This window comes from Phyllobates terribilis, unplaced genomic scaffold (genome assembly GCF_046119375.1).
Source record: "Phyllobates terribilis strain yellow unplaced genomic scaffold, ASM4611937v1 Scaffold_5__5_contigs__length_657084704, whole genome shotgun sequence".
In the NCBI taxonomy this organism is placed as follows: domain Eukaryota; kingdom Metazoa; phylum Chordata; class Amphibia; order Anura; family Dendrobatidae; genus Phyllobates; species Phyllobates terribilis.
The window spans coordinates 441,545,999-441,552,137 of NW_027362765.1; positions in this window are offsets into that span (position 1 = coordinate 441,545,999).

Sequence of the window (6,139 nt, forward strand, 5' to 3'; positions counted from 1 at the left end):
AAGCCAACCCACCACGTCAAAGTGACCCTACTGGGGATGGTCCTAACCTCTAGTTTTCTACTTATATTCCAGTTCATTACTTTCGGTTTGGATTTAGGTTTTTGCACTGTATGCAAATAAGACTGTGGCCTTCCTTTTCTTTGAGCTGGATATTATGTTTCTATAGCTTCCCATGGCTGGGTGTTCAATAGTTGGGGCCCCGGTCCTGCTTGGCCCTTTTTCATTTGCATTTGGTAAGGTTTTAATAGTAGAGGTTAACACTGTCTTGAGTAGAGACACCTTGACGTGGTGGGATGGCTTTTGCGTTTTTTCTTATCAGAACAATGTTAACTAAGTACCTATGTTATTTTCATGCACTATTGCTATTTATTTACTTACTGGAGGGTATTTGCTCATTTTGTTTTTATCTTTGGCTTTATCTGGATTTTATATGCCTATGGCACCCAGCCACATTTGGTGAGCAAGCTACAACAGTCCTTTAAAGCGAATCTGTCAGCGGGTTTTTGTTATGTAATCTGAAGACAGCATGAGGTAGGGCATAAAACACTAATTTCAGCAATGCCTCTCTTACCAAACTCCTTGATTTTGTTTACTTGCAATGGTTGTTTTAGCACCAGGAGCTTATCATTGCTGGGACACAACAGCACATGCATGCTAGTCTGACACGCCCCCTCCTGTGATAAGCAGCTCACTGTCTATGGTGTGGGCGGGGTTAGCTTTCTCAGCTCTGCTTCGTTGCTAAATCTAAAAACTTTGATTGTGTGAGAAAAGCTGCACCCAGTAATCTAAGTGATGCATCATTAGATTCAGCTTCTCTTTACCTACATCAGGCTGCTCTCAGATGAGGTAGAAAAAACCTGCTGACAGATTCCCTTTAACTTCGACTCCCAATGATCTCTGGCGCACAAAAGGTGCACTTACGACTTCCTTCCTCCCGCCCTGCATAGGAGTCATGTCATTTGCACCTTTTCTGTGCACCGGAGAACACTGGGAGTGGAAGTTACAGTGACTTTCTGGTGCCTGCGCAGAACAAAAATGAAGCCACTGCCCATAGAAGGGCAGAACAGTGAAGAGGAGCGACAGCAGTCAGAATGCGCAGGCTCGGGATTTTCGGCCACGTATCTGATGTCACAGGGACACAGTGAAGAGAGGGAAGGATGAATATAGTATAATGAAGAGAGGAGGCAGCGTTATCTTACGGGCAGCGTACGCCCCATAGCTTGGAATAACTAATTAATAAAAAGCAATAAAAGATGATTTTTATAAAACAAAGCATCATCCATGAGGCATACTGGTAGGACTAGTTTCAGCAGTCTCTAACCTGTATGACCACATTAATAAGTCTGATTGCTCAAATGTGGTGACAGATTTCCTTTAAGGGTATGTTCACACGTTGTGTTTTTATAGCGTTTTTTTTCTGCTGCCAAATCCTTCTCTTTTGGCAGTAAAAATGCTGAGTCTAAAATACATCTTGATTGTGTTCATGTAATATACATCTAGGGCTGATTGTGTTCTTTTTGACAAAAGGTAAATTTAAATATAATCTGCTTAATGAATATTACCAATCGGAATGTATTTTTGGCAGATCTTTATAACATGCAGAATTTAATTAATAACTATAGTAAAATAAAGTTTAAGTATCAAGAATTATTCCTATAAAACTTTTTTTCTGACTGATTTAATTCTCTAGTATTCTTTTTTAGCCTGCAATCGAATGTATCCTGGCCAACTCTGGACATGATGTTGCAGCGTGACTGATGTCATGACCACAGACGGTAGCGTAACTACAGTCCGCTGGGCACCGATGCAAAATTTGGACCTGGCCCCCCCTCCGCATGTTGGTCGCATGTATTAGCCCTGGTAGCGTTCTAAATCCTATAAAGACATAAGACAGAATTAAATGCCCTCTATAAGGACACGGCCCCACTATCAGTATTTGGTCAGTATTTTTCTCAGGAGTGGGAGCCAAAACCAGGAGTGGTGATAAATGCAGAATTGGTGGCTTGTTTCTATTATACCTTTTTTCTGATTGTTCTACTCCTAGTTTTGGCTCCCACTCCTGAGAAAAAATACTGACCGGATACTGACCAAATAGTAATAGTGGGACCGTGGCCTTAGATGTAAAGTCTGATATCTCATACAAAGGAGGAAATAAATTGAAATAAATAATGAATTAAAAAAAAATTCTCACTTCTCTTCTAATGTTATGTAATTCTTCAATAGCTTCTTTTGCCTTGTAAACTCTTGGAAAGATCTGCTGTACATGTATCGCAGATATGCGCATTGTATGTATGGAGTGAGTTTAGGAGCTGAACCCGCTCCATATCGCGCAGGTGCCAGCCATGTTATGCAGCAGGCACGCAAGAGTAACTGCCGTGATAAGTTAGGTTATTTATGCAATAGACAGCAATACTACATTCGCGGCCAAAAGTTTTGAGACTGACACAAATTTTGATTTTCAAAAAGTTTGCTTCTTTATTGTTTTTACATCTGTTAGTGAGAAGTTTCTATGGTTACTGAAATACAATGTCATAATTTTTTTTATTTTATTGCCAAATTTATCAATTTTATGCAAATACTCAATATTTACAGTATTAACCATTATTTTTCAAGACTTTTGCAATTCGCCATGGCTAACGGATATCAGCTTCTTGACCAAATCCTGACTGGCGACATACCATTCTTGCCTAATCAGTGCATGAAATTTATCACAATTTCTGTGTATTTGATTATCTACTTACTTTTTGAGGATTGACCACAGGTTCTCAAGGAAATGAGAGCTGGGGAGTTTCCTGGCCATGGACCCAAAGTTTGTTTCAATGGTTTGTTCACCGAGTCTCTTAGTTATCACTTTTGCCTTGTGGCAGTCTCCATCATGCTGGAAAAAGCATTTTTCATCAGCAAATTGCTCTTGGATAGTTGGGAGAAGTTGTTTTTGGAGAAAGTTTAGATCCCATTCTTCATTCACGGCAGTGTTCTTAGGTAAAATTGTGAGTGAGCAAAAAACAAGAGTTATAGCTCTCAGAAAATAGGAATTTTTTGCAAGTTTTCCTTTTAAATAGTAAAACAAAAAAAAATAAAATTTAGTATCATCATTAGTATACTGATACGTACAACAAAGTTACCAGGTACATTTTTTTCCACAAAGTGAATGAAGTTAAAAACTAAAGTCAAATACCTATGGCAGGTTTTTTTCAATAACAACCAGTTGGAATCTTTTTCCTGTTTTTTAGTACATTATATTATAAATTGAACAGTAACTCTGAAAAAAAAGCTCTCATATGGCTATGTTCGCCGAAAAATAGAAATTATGGCTCTTGGAAGAAGTGAAAAAGAAAAAATTGATGGGCCTCTAAGAAGTCAAGATCAAGACATCATGTGACTTACCATATTTTTTGGACTATGAGACACTTTTTGTCAAGAAAAAACTTTGCTAAAAAAAAGTATTCCTCTTATTGTCTGAAGAGAGCTTCCTGTAATTGAGGAGGATGCTGACACAGTGTCCCTCCCAATCACTGAGAGATCTAGGTATTGGCACAGTTCTCTCTCTTTCAGCCCGACACTGATAAATCTGATCTGTGCAGGGCAGGAAAGGATGTTACCAAGACCTGCACATCACAGAAGCTGCACAGATGCTGCAGGTCATGACTAGCTGAATGATCTTTTACGTCAAGTGATCAGTCACATTGCTGGAAGGAACTTTAAACAGGACCTGTCAGTAGGTCAAAAGCAGTCAGTTTTCGCTCATATGTTTATTTTTGTGTTTTTTTTTTTTAAATCTAACATACGGTTCAAGAGACATGGGGACCAATTCATCAAGACTGGTGTAGCACACACTTGTGCCTTTAGGCTGCTTTGCAGTATTACCCTATTATCAATGCCCTTTTGGTAAATACAAAAAAATGAGCACTATATAAAAAGGCCCTTCATGCTGGAACTGTATGTTGGCTTTAAGAAGAAAACTGAATGATCTGGTCATCAGCCAGTATATGTCTATGTACAGTGTAAGATGGCCGCCGGACAGGTCCTTGAAGGCAGATATGTATCATTGAGGTTGGTAGCTTTGGTGATGTAAGCCCGGGAAAGCAGGCTCCAGCACGTATAGTGCTGGGAGAGTTAATAGGGCGTATCAGGGTCGGGTTTACGAGCAAATAGATGGGTGGGATTGGCTGCTCATATATTCCCACCCCGGGGGCGTGGTATGGCTGATAAAATGGAGACCAGGTGTCTCATTCAGTGTTTGTGACTGGTGGTGTGGAGACCTTCAGTGTGTGTTTGCTGACCAGAGTGGGTGAACCCACACTACTCTATGGACTATTTACTTTCTGTTTTTTCACTCTGTGCCGGAAAAGGCTGCCTTTTGTTTGCTTATGAGTGGTTTATAAAGTTTGTAATAAACCAGCCTGGACATTTTGATGAAACTGCTTCCTGTGCCTACCTCAACCACAGCTGAGTGAGTAGAAACGCTTCAATTGGTGCTAGAGGCATGGGCACGAATCCCAAGGGGCAGTGTGACTGCCACAGAGATACCACATGTCCTGGGTAAAAGCGACTGCAGAATCGAAAGCCAACAATATGGAAGAGTTGATAAAACAACTGGTCTAGGCTAATGTCCAGCAGCAGCATCAGTGGCAAAAGCAGCAGCAGATTCAGCAGCACAGGCAGCAGATGGAACTCCTAGCTCAGGCCATCCGTGGCAGAGCAACCGCCCCATCCCAAGTCAAGGTAATGACTCACACATGAGGAAGACGGTAAGGAGAGCCTTGCAAAAGATGACCACAGGTGATGAAGTCGAGGTGTTCCTAGCGGTTTTTGAAAGGGTGGTGGAATGGGAGAAGTTGCCTCCAGAGCAGTGGGCGGAGGTTCTGCTGCAATATATAACAGGAGAACTACAGAAAGCCTATTATGATCTAGCCTTCCAGGACGCTAAAGAGTACGCCAAGTTGAAAACTGAGATCTTGGCGCGCTTAGGAGTGACTCTGACTGTCAGGGCGCAACGGGTGCACCGCTAGATCTGTTGCAGTGAGAAACCTCCCCGGTCCCAAAGGTTCATCCTCCTACAACCGAATCTTGTGGTTGCACCCCGAATCTTCCTCCCCAACACATATGGTGGAGAGGGTTGTCATGGACAGGTTCATCTACTCGCTGCCGTGACCGGTGCAATCCTGGGTTGCCCAGGGAGTTCCCGAAATGCCGATGACATGGTGGGCCTGGTGGAAAAGTACCAGGTGTCGAGAGTTCCTTGGGGAAGCAAGAGGTCTTAGCATCTCTGTACTAGGGTTCACAAAGGGGTGTTGACACCCAAAAGAGGGGAACAAGAGCCACATCTGGGGGGGTGTCCAAGAGCCCAGAAGGCATCTCAGTTGTTGCCAAAGGCCCTATCTAATAACGTAATTTGTTGGAGGTGTCACACCCCTGGTAACATAGCCACCCGTTGTTCCATGACGACAGAGCCAGTGAACTGTGGCATAGGACGTCGCTCCTCGTATTTTGCATATCTTGACTGCAGTGCTGTCCCTCAACCAGGCGAGGGACTGAAGGTATGTCTGTTGGATTCGGGTGGTTTGGTAACCTTAGTAAGGGCCACAATTCTTCATCGGCTTATTCCTGGGAAGATGGTGGGTGCCCACTGTATCCATGGGGACGCTAAAGACTACAATGTGGTCTGAGTGGTCATAGACACAAACTGTGGCACCGAATCCCATGAAGTTGGTGTAGTCAACAACTTATTACACCCTTTTATAATAGGGTGGGACTTTACAGTGTTTTGGGACTTTTGGGGGAAAGGGAGGACACATGGTTGCACAGACAACAGCCAGGTCTGTCGCAGTCCGCAGTAGACGGGTTTCCCTTTTGTGTGCTTGTTGGCGTTGAGGATGAGGCAGCATCCCCTAAGCTAGAGGTGTCCGGGGGAAACTTTGGAACCTCCAAACTCAGGATCGTTTGATAATGTGTCTGTACTTAATGATGTTGCTCAAGAGCCAGGGATTGACACCTGATATCCGTATTTTGCCATAAATGGGGAGTTACTATATCGGGTCACCAAGCTGAAGGGGAAGGGAGTGAGTAGCGACTGGTGCCAGGGCTGTACAGATGCAGGGTGTTAGATATGTCCCATACACATGTGTTAGGTGGTCAT